General features: G+C 36.7%; 1 long non-coding RNA gene across 3 annotated transcripts; it reads right to left on the bottom strand.

Moving 5' to 3' along the window:
- Positions 1-2,522: 2,522 nt before the first annotated feature.
- Positions 2,523-5,208, bottom strand: LOC117611293 (uncharacterized). 3 transcript variants are annotated; one of them, XR_004583124.2, is made up of 5 exons: positions 4,632-5,208; positions 3,382-3,532; positions 3,079-3,264; positions 2,818-2,995; positions 2,523-2,704 (listed from the first exon to the last, which is right to left on the bottom strand). It is a non-coding gene; the product is annotated as an uncharacterized LOC117611293 (long non-coding RNA). The 3 variants fall into 3 exon arrangements; XR_013062955.1 differs by having other exon boundaries at positions 3,786-5,208; XR_013062954.1 differs by having other exon boundaries at positions 3,382-5,206.
- Positions 5,209-11,180: the final 5,972 nt, after the last annotated feature.

Here is an 11,180-nt window from a genome sequence, read left to right on the forward strand (position 1 = left end):
TTATGGAGTAGAAAAATTTGATAGATACAGTGAACAAATTATCCAAAGAGGATTATAAAATTAGATAAGTTTGTTTTCCAAATCATCGACTATAAAAACAATGTAATGCCAGCATATTTTAAGTAAATAAATTAATAGGAAAAAATGAAACTCTTAAATTGTAATTTCCTGTTCCATTTTCCTATAGAATTTAATTCATGGTTCACATTGCCTTTTTGTACTTACAAATAAATACTTTTGTCGTGTCAAAATTCATGAATAAAAAAAAAAGTTGTAATATCGCAGTTGTTACTTTACTATTCACTTTCAACTATTTTGTATCACTTGTGTTTACAAATCTCAAACTCAACTCCTACGACTACAACAGTCCAATTGAAATATTCTATTGTTCAGACCAATTGCAAAGTATATTGAAACATTTAGAAACAATCTTTTTCAGAGAAGACTTATGGAGAAAAGACAGAAAAGGATATTTAATTACTATCAATTAGTTTTATTTCACCATAGGCAAATATAACCTAAAATCTTAAAATACGCAATTCACTAAATTTCCTGAACAATTGTACTAGATAATATTAATCACATATAGTCCGACAATATATTGTGTCAATTATATTTCCTTTTCCTGGTAATCGCTGATACTTTACAGTTTTTTGGTGAAAGATGGACTACATGACAGAATGTAACGCGTTATACAGCTGACGCGATAAGACTGTAGAAGTCGATAGAAATCAATGTTCCACTTGTTTTCCACGCATTTTCATGATCAACCGTATTTTTGTCGAAAATCACGAGTGCTTATCAATTTTTTAACGAGGGAAGGTGCTTCTCATGAAAAATAAGTTGTTTTAAATACGATGCAATAAATTAGTAAAAAATCGAAAAAATCATTATTTCCACTAATTTTCCATGTATTTGCGTGATCGACCACTCTTTTTAAAATTGAAAACCTTTCGCGATTTCCAGTACAAAGTGTGGTCGATCATTCAAATACATGGAAAAATAGTGGAAATAATGATTTTTGCAATTTCTTACTATTTTAATGCGTCGTATTTAAAACAACTTATTTTTCATGATAAGCACCTTTTCTCGCTCAAAAATTGAAAAGTATTCGCGATTTCCAGTAAAAAGTGTGGTCGATCCTGCAAGTACATGGAAAAATAGTGGAATTAATGATTTTTGCAATTTTTTACTAATTTATTGCGCCGCATTTAAAACAACTTATTTTTCATGATAAGCACCTTTTCTCGCTTAGAAATTGGAAAGTATTCGCGATTTCCAGTAAAAACAGTGGTCGATCATGCAAATACATGGAAAAATGTGGGAAATAATGATTTTTGCGATTTTTTACTACAGGGTCTACCATTTATCTCGCAACCCATGCGCGCGCAAATTGATGAAAATGGCAACAGCGCAAGAATTCTAGAGATGTAAAAATCCGTACAGTTAAGTTGGTAATTGATTCGGGATACGAGTACACCGAGTTTCATCGAACTTGTCGCGGCGTGTGAAACTAACACATATTCACGCCGGAGAGCCGATTGGCGAGGGGCACGCGAAGGAGGGATTGCAGCCAATTGACTGCCGTTGTGAATATGTGTTAGAGCCACACGCCGCGACAAGATCGATGAAACCCGATGTACTTTTATCCTGAATCGAATCTCGGACCACAGTTCAGTTGATTACCAACTTAACTGTACGGTTTTTACATCTCTCGAATTTTAACGCTGTTGCCATTTTCATCAATTTGCGCGCGCATGGGTTGCGAGATAAATGGTAGACCCTGTATTTTAATGCATCGTATTTAAAACAACTTATTTTTCATGATAAGCACCTTTTCACGTTAAAAAATTGAAAAGTACTCGTGATTTTCGATAGAAAAAGGGGTTGATCATGAAAATGCGTGGAAAAATAGTGGAATTATCGATTTCGATCAATTTCTACAGTCTTATCGCATCAGCTGTATAACGCGTTACATTCTGTCACGTGCTCCGTGTTTCGCCAAAAACTGTAAAGTATCGGTGATTGCCAGGAAAAAGAAATGTAATTGACACCATATATTGTCGTACTACATGTGATTAATATTATCTAGTACAATTGTTCAAGAAATTTAGTGAATTGCGCATTGTAAGATTTTAGGTTATATTTGCCTATGGTGACATAAAACTAATTCATAGTAATTAGATATCATTTTCTATCTTTTCCCCATAAGTCTTCGTTGAACAAGATTGTTTCTAAAAGTTTTAATATATTTTGTAATTGGTCTGAACAATAGAATATTTCAATTGGACTGTTGTAGTCGGAGAAGATGAGTTTGAGATTTGTAAACACAAGTGATACAAAATAGATGAAAGTGAATAGTAAAGTAACAACTGCGATATTACAACTTTTTTTTTTATTTATGAATTTGGACAAGACAAAAGTATTTATTTGTAAGTAGCAAAAGACAATGTGAACCATGAATTAAATTCTACATTAAGGAAATTGGAACAGGAAATTACAATTTAAGAGTTTCATTTTCTCCTATTAATTTATTTACTTAAAATATGCTCGCATTACATTGTTTTTATAGTCCATGATTTGGAAGACAAACTTATCTAATTTTATAATCCTCTTCTTTGGATAATTTGTTCACTGTATCTATCAAATTGTTCTACTCCATAATTCCTTTATTGTAATTTCCTCATCAATGTCTAAATAAATGCTGAAAATAAAGAAAAAGATATTATATTATTATATATTGATACATTGACCGCCACAACATTAATTTGAAATAAAGGATGTATTGAAGAAAATAAGATTCTATATTCCTTTTACCTTAAACATATTTCCAGATATATCTTGCGACAAAGTAATTGCATTTCTTTTCAGAGAATGTTCTTGTTATTTATCTTAGTATTTCACTCAACGCTGGTTAATTTCTTTAATGTATCCATTCAATTTTTGTACTTCATAATTTTTGGTGGTAATTTTCCCATCAATGTCTGAACAGATTCTGAAAATATAGAAAAAGAACAAGAAGTCATATTATTATATATTGATACATTATATTCGACTGCATCTATATTTGGAATCTACCAAATTAATTGCCAAATAATGGCAAATATATCCCCAATTTGATTTTGATTGTCATATTCAATTAGTGAAAAGCTTCTATTATATGCTCTGTTTCTTAATGTGAAAAGCTACATGTATGAAGATATATATGTATATATACTCCATAATATCTCTGTTGCAATTTTCCCCTCCGTGTCTGATCAAACGCTGAAAATAAAGAAGAAGAAATCATATTATTATATATTGATACATTGTACTCAACAACATTAATTTGAAATAAAGGATGTACATATTGAACAAAATAAGGTTTAATATTTCTTTTACCTTCATCATATTTTCAGATATATCTTGCAAAAAAGTAACTGCATTTCTGTTTCGAGAACATACTTCTGTTATTTGTCCTGGTATTTTATTGGAAATTCTGTACATTCTCTCTATCTTCTTTGATTGTAGTTTCGTTAGATCATGATAATCCCTGTAAAAGTATATAATTACATAGAAATAAGATTACTCACTTCAACGAATTTAATTCCACAGTTACTTTAGTGGTCAACATCAAAAGTAAGTACATACATTGTTAAATTGTACAAAACATTTTCAACAAATAGATTGAATTGTAGTCAAAACTATGATTCTAAACGAAGAAATATAAAGCTAATTGAAGCATAAAATAAGTAAAAAGATTCATTAAATGCATGCTATAAACGTGGATCAAAGTAGGAGTTTACTTCTTTTTTAATCAGATTGTGGGTGACCATCAATGACATGTCGCAGGACTCAACTTATGGGTACTTCAAACATTAAATCCGATTAAAAAAAGTCCCGTTCCATGTTCATTGATTTCTCTTCAAATCTCCTTATCCTTCCTTATGAGATAAAAAATCTTCTTCATGTTTATAACGCATTTTCCTTACTATATACGTACTGTTACGTCGCGAGCGAGAGATACGGCGCGCGACGTACAAAATAAAAAAACGAGATTTTAGTTATTATGTTGGCTGATACGCGGTTGAGAACGGTATTAGCGCTGCCACCAGTCCTAATCGCTCGAGACGATGTTAGATCCTTCGCGATTAGAACAATAAAAGAGTTGATAGATTAATTAATAGTTAATTAAGATATTAATCGGGTTCGTCAATGCTCTAGTCCCATACGGGCCCCTCGTGTGAATTTGTACGAAGATGGTAGGCGTGAAAATAAGGAAAAAGGAAGTATTTGAAAAGTAAATGAATTAAACTAATTAGGTGTAACAGAAATATAATCTCAAAAAGGTAAATGTAACAATAAAAATGGTTGGTTAACAGAAAATGCGAGCTATTTGAAATATAACAGAAAATAAATGCATTATTAAGAAAAGTTTAGATTTTATGAAAAACGAAACTATTGATTATAGAATAGTTAGAGGTTGATTAAATGGTTCGATGATTCGAGCGACGAAGTCGTGTAAAGAATCTAAGCGCGAATCAAAGGAAAAGAACGGTCCCAGGGGGTAATTCACTAGAGCCTCGGTTTCGTGGGGCCGTCCTCCTTGTGTGTAAAATCGGAATTTTCCAAATATTTTGAATATTCGATACCTTGTCTCGATTGCGAACGGAACGATCTAGGGGGAAACTTTCCAGAATTCTCGGTTTCGTAGATCGCCCATTTTGCCTCGCCACGTCCAGATTCGTCGTATTCGATAAAATGAAATGGACAACTTACCAGGAATCAAGGTGAAATAATAATATCTGATAATAGATTGTTAGTAGCTTTTCTCTGGTGTCGTTGAAAAATCTGGAAATCAAAGAAGAAATGAGGGAACTGCTACTGCACTACGCGTTCGCGATCGGCCTTGATTACGGTATTACGGGACGATTAATTACGAAACGAGCACAAAAGTATTGCAAAGACGACGCGACACGAAAGGAAAAAAAAAACCAAAAAGAAAAGTAATTAATTCAGCGGACGGTTTAAAACGAAAGAGAAAAGGATAGTGATTGAAAAGTGTGAAATTTAATGTATTCGCAAGAGTCTTTAACGCGGAAAACGCAAACCGCAATCTCCCGGCACTCTGCCTTTTTCAAGGACTTTGCCGGTCAGCTAATTTCTACGATTTTCACACGAAAACTATTGCTCGACGCGAACACGGGCTCCCCGCCACGTACCTCACGATTTTTCGACGAAGAGTGATTTGCCTCAGTCAAGCGATCGTGTCTCAAGGTTCGACCCGCGATCAAGGGTCCAAAGTGGGGACATCATTTGGCAAATCGGGGTACGTGACGGAGGGGAAATCCCGCGCGTATTGGGCTAGTTGGCCGCTCTTCCTAGTTCTCTCATCCCTTCTTGACTTCTACTTCTACCTTCGTCTAAGGTTGTCCATTTCTTTCTACCCCTCTAACGCTTCGGTTCATTTCATGCGTCGCAATTCTAAAGTTCTGGAATATTCGAAATCTGTTACGACTTAATTTATTTGAATTTGCTAATTAAAGAGGCTTTTATAATGATATTTCCGGTATCGAAAGAGGTCTTCGTTTTATTAGAAATATTTGGTTTACTAGTTTGAATGACCATTAGTTGAATATCGTTAATTATTATTCATACGTTAATTGTTCTGTTAATCTCGTTGTTTAGCGGTTTACGCGAGATGCAGCCGGTGTTTTATAATCGTCGACAAATTGCGGATACATGCGTGTCGCATTTAATTAATATTCATTCCGCGCTTATTAGTTATTAACATTCTTATTCGTATCTCGACGATTTACGTATATTCGAACGTTCTACGTTTAACGTTTAACGGCGATGTTTATGGTCTCGGTCGACCTTCGTCTCGAACATTCGTGAACGATTTCGAACTACAGTGGTTGTCACGCAAACCCTCGCATTCTAATATCATTCAAACAGTTTCATTCCGTTAAATTCCAATCGCTTTGTTCTTAATCACACGCACTCCTCGTGGAAGGGTCGGCTGACGCATGCTTTGCAGGTATGAGAGGTACCTCGCTAATAAAATAGAAGAAAATTCTTCTTTATATTGCACGGTTAAGTTGGGAAATTTCCAAGTGCGTCGCACTGCTTAACCGCGCGGCGAAGGATGTTTATGGTACCTCTCCCTAGACGGTTTCGACTTTCGAAGTTTTTGTCGCTGCGTAGTTTCGACAAGGCAATCATCCCAAGGAAAGGTTGACTTGTATTATTTGAAAGAACTAAATATAGCCTCCTTTGCGTGCCTCGCCTGGGATTATCTCCAAGTGCTTCGCACTGGCGAGGTACGCAAACTTGGTATATTGACGGTTAAACTATTGAAACTAACAAGAGAAAAGAAAAAGGAGAATTATAATTTTAATCTCAAACTCCTTTCTTGTGTTTTCCGTGAGGAATCACTTCCAAGTGCACACGCACCCGACGGTAAAGCACAAGATCGGAGGAGCGCGAACAGGTAAACGAGGAAAAGTAAGATAAGCAAGGCCCTTCCTTGCGCCCCTCACGTGGAAAATTTCCAGATGCAGCGCACCCGATGAGGAACGCAAGGTCGGGTTAATGAAAAATGAATCCGGACGTAACAGTACTTACATTCAAATTAATAATTAAAATATATGATACATAATATTAATATAAAAAACCTATTCTGTCAAATATTCAATTCTTTGTGTAAAATTTCACATTCTAACCTATACCTGTCAAACGTTACACATAACTTTTTGACCTTACTTATTAGCAGATATTGATATCTTAATAACTACCTTGTAATTATTCCTCTACTCTAACCTATACCTGTCAAACGATATGCATAATATACTGACCGTAGTTGTTTTATGGAACAAGCGTATTGGCGATTCGTTTCCCTCAATTAATGTGACGATAGCAGCTGCAATCAATTAGAGACTGTGGAAATGGAAAATCCACAAGAAAACACAGCAATGTCGGATTGTCAAAAACTGGACATCTTGTTTCTTACACCATTTTATCATAATATATTAGAATGTTGCACACAAGCGTCGATAAAAACTCCAGATACATATTAAATTCACTTCCGAATTTAAGGGGGTAGACATGGGTAATAGTAGCGCGTTGACATTACCGGCAAAAATGGGTATAAAGATGGGTTTACGCGCTTCCGTTATTCGTCCTTGTATGAGAACATTTAGGGCTGGGTGAAGGCTTATTCGAAAGAGGAAGGTCCAATGCACACCGCTCAACTCATGTTTCAGTGGGATTATGTTGATGTTTAGTAATATAAGCGTGCAAAGTAGAGGTAAAAAATCGACAAAATGCATTCGCGGAATCGAAGCATTTTTAGGCCACTAAAAGAGTGCTGTGATTGAAATCATGAGTTGAGCGGTCTAGCCACAATCCTTACCTGTAAATTAAGATGTATTTTGTCTTCATTTGTTGCGAAATAAGGACGAATAACGGATGCCCGTAAAAGCATTCTCACAGACCAGTTCCGCCATTTTGTGGATAATACAGAGCAATTCATGTGACAAATTCAGTTCAGCTAGTAGTTATAAGGTGGCGTCTAACTAAGAGGGCTGCCGATTTGGAATCGTAGCCAAAATCAGGCGTTAGCTTGGTTACGTCACTCGACTGAAGGCAAGCGAAAGCAAGCGAAAAAGGCAACAACGCCGAGTGAGACGCACTACAGTCATGTTGTCCTTCTCTCATTCTGAATGTTGAGTTTGTCCCTTTTCGCTAGATTTTGACTGACGCCCGGCTGGATTTTTCACAGCACCCCATAACAAACCTCGCTCACAGAGGAGGTATAACAAGAGAAGAATATACCTCCTCTTTGCAATAATTCTACAAACGTTTATATAAGTTGTATACGGGATATTTATTTATTTAAATTATTTGCATTCACTCAGAATATTGACTCCTTTGTATTTTTTATTAGTTTCGTAAAAACAAAGTTACTATAGGTTTCTCAAAATACAAGCGTCACGCAATTGGGACGAGTTATATCTTAAATTTGGTAAGAGATAGGAAAAAGCTATTGATGTAAAAGTTGAATGATGAGACATATGAAAAGTATGAGATATCTCACGAAATATTAGTTTTTTAAATATTGTACTGTTAGATATAGGCGCGTCAGCAAAATAGTGAGAGGGAATAGTAGCGGGGGAAGAGGAGAGAAAGAGCCGAGGCCTCTCCATTTATTAGTTCTAATAGTACTTTTTTATGCAGAATGTTTCAAGGAGTTGATACGAGTAAAGAAAAAAATGCAATTCCATTTAAATAAAAAGGGCATCTGCATTTTTTTAGTGCATCGTTGCAGTCACGAAGAAAATGACGTCATAGAAAAATAAACATTATCATACCATTGAACTTTTACATGAATAGCTTTCTCCTATCTCTTACCAAATTCAAGATATAACCCATCAGAAATTGCATGACGTACCCTGTATATTTTTATTAATTAAAAAACATTTAGTTAATAACTTTTTCTAAAAAATTTCTCAGATTGCACGTTCCTTCGGTTCTTCAGAGTAGGCATATATTTTTCAGCAGCGAAGGGTGCTTCGGTGCGCTATATAAAATCCACGCGTTCAGTCAGTCAGAATTTACCGGAGCGGGACAATTCTATCATTTAGGTTCAAAGAAGGATAGCATGATCACCGTACATCTCACTCTAAACACGCGTCAATGTTTCGATTTTGTTCTTCAGCCGTATTGTCGTGATGCCTCTGGCGAGATGAGCGTTTGAATGTGTTTGTAAAAATACTTGAGGCGCTGTTGCCTTCCTAGATCGTGTTGCGCGCACGCTAGCTGAGAATTAAACCTTTCAAATTCGTAACAGACCACGCAAGTGGCTCCATCAGGCCCAACGAAAAAACTGCTGTAATACCGACGTCCCGAATCGGAGAGGTCACGTGCCGTGTCTACCCCCTTAAGGCCACTTGCGTGGTCTGTTACGAATTTGAAAGGTTTAATTCTCAGCTAGCGTGCGCGCAACACGATCTAGGAAGGCAACAGCGCCTCAAGCATTTTTACAAACACATTCAAACGCTCATCTCGCCAGAGGTATCGCGACAATACGGCTGAAGAACAAAATCGAAACATTGACGCGTGTTTAGAGTGAGATGTACGGTGATCATGCTATCCTTCTTTGAACCTAAATGATAGAATTGTCCCGCTCCGATAAATTCTGACTGACTGAACGCGTGGATTTTATATAGCGCACCGTAGCACCCCTCGCTGCTGAAAAATATATGCCTACTATGAAGAACCGAAGGAACGTGCAATCTGAGAAATCTTTTAGAAAAAGTTATTAACTTCTTTAAATATATGTTTTTTAATTAATAAAAATATACAGGATACGTCATGCAATTTCTGACGGGTTATATCTTGAATTTGGTAAGAGATAGGAAAAAGCTGTTTATGTAAAAGTTCAATGATAATATCTATTTTTCTGTGATTTCATTTTCTTCGTGAATGCAACAATGCACTCAAAAAATGCAAATCCACTTTTTATTTAAATGGAATTGCATTTTTTTTTTACTTGTGTCAACTCCTTGAAAAATTCTGCATAAAAAAGTACTATGGTACTATTAGAACTAATAAATGGAGGGACCTCGCGTCTACATATACAGTAAAAGCTGAATATATGCAACAGAGATTGGGAACCAGACGTTGCATACATCCAGCCGAGATGTCGAATCTCGAATTAGATGCGACGACCAGCCAAGCATGAACGTAGAAAGGGACAAACAGGGGAGGACAGAGAGAGAGGTCTAATGATCAAAGGAAAGAGCCGAAACGTATCGGTGTGACTAATACTACTTCAATTATAAAACTGTTTTATTTTTTATTTTTTTTTACTGAAACTTTTACTAGCGCATTGGTGACATTTTTCTGATTAAAATGATACCAAACACAATATAGTTTGAATGGGGCGCTGTGTAAAATCCAGGCGGGCCGCAGTCAAAACTTAGTGAAAAGGGACAATCTCAACATTCAGAATGAGAGAAGGACAGAATGACTGTAGTGCGTCTCACTCAGCGTTCGGGCGATGTTGCCTTTTTCGCTTGCCTTCGCAGCACAGTTCAAGTGACATAATCAAGCTAACGCTTGATTCTGACTACGATTCCAACTCGGCAACCTTTCTACTTAGACGCCACCTTATAACTACTAGCTTAACTAAATTTGTCACGTAACTTGCACTGTAGTATCCAGATAATGGCGGAACTCGTCTTTGGGAATGCTTTTACGGGAGTCGGTTATTCGTCCTTATATGAAAAGATCTTGAGCTGAATAAGGGCTCATTCGAAAGAGGAAGGTTCAATGCAGGGCGGTCAACTCACCGTTTGAGTGACAAAACTCTTTTAGTTGCCTAAAAATACTTCGATTTCGCAACTGCATTTTGTCGATTTTTTCTTCTACTTTCGACACTGATATTATTAAATATGGACATAATCTCGTTAAACCATGAGTTGACCGCCCTGCATTGGACCTTCCTCTTTCGAATGAGCCCTCACCCAGCCCTATGTGTTCTCATATAAGGACAAATAACCGATTCCCGTAAACCCATTAATAGGCCCATATTTGCCGATAATGTCACCTCGCTGCAGTACTCGTATCTACCCCCTTAATATGTAATCACATACTTCAGCATGCATACGCATTCAAATAGCATAGGAATTTGAATCGACGAACAATACCACTATCTACAGACTCCCAAAAGGAATCATATAGAAATATATGGCGTCCAAATGACACGGCATCCAAACGACACGGCGTCCAAAAGGAACGCGTCAGAACGCGTCCAATCGGACCGGCGTCCAAAAGGAACACGTCAGAGCGCGTCCAATCGGCACGGCGTCCAATAGAAACGCGTCAGATCCCGTCCAATCGGACCGGCGTTCAAAAGGATCGCATCCAATCGGCACGGCGTCTAAAAGAAATGCGTCCTACGGTGACGTACTGGAGATTATCAAGAAAAAGAAATATAATTTGAACAATATATTGTCGGACTACATGTAATTAATATTATTTAGTACAATTGTCAAGAAATTTAGTGAATTCCGTTGTTGCGTGTCCGTTCGCGGAAGGTAGAGAAATTAGGGGAATTAAGGCGCAGGTGTGACAATCCGTAGAACGCGGAGGCGCTCCGCTCGAAAGGCGCGGATGTGAAAATAACAAACTATTAT

This window comes from Osmia lignaria, chromosome 11, assembly GCF_051020975.1.
Source record: "Osmia lignaria lignaria isolate PbOS001 chromosome 11, iyOsmLign1, whole genome shotgun sequence".
Lineage (NCBI taxonomy): Eukaryota > Metazoa > Arthropoda > Insecta > Hymenoptera > Megachilidae > Osmia > Osmia lignaria.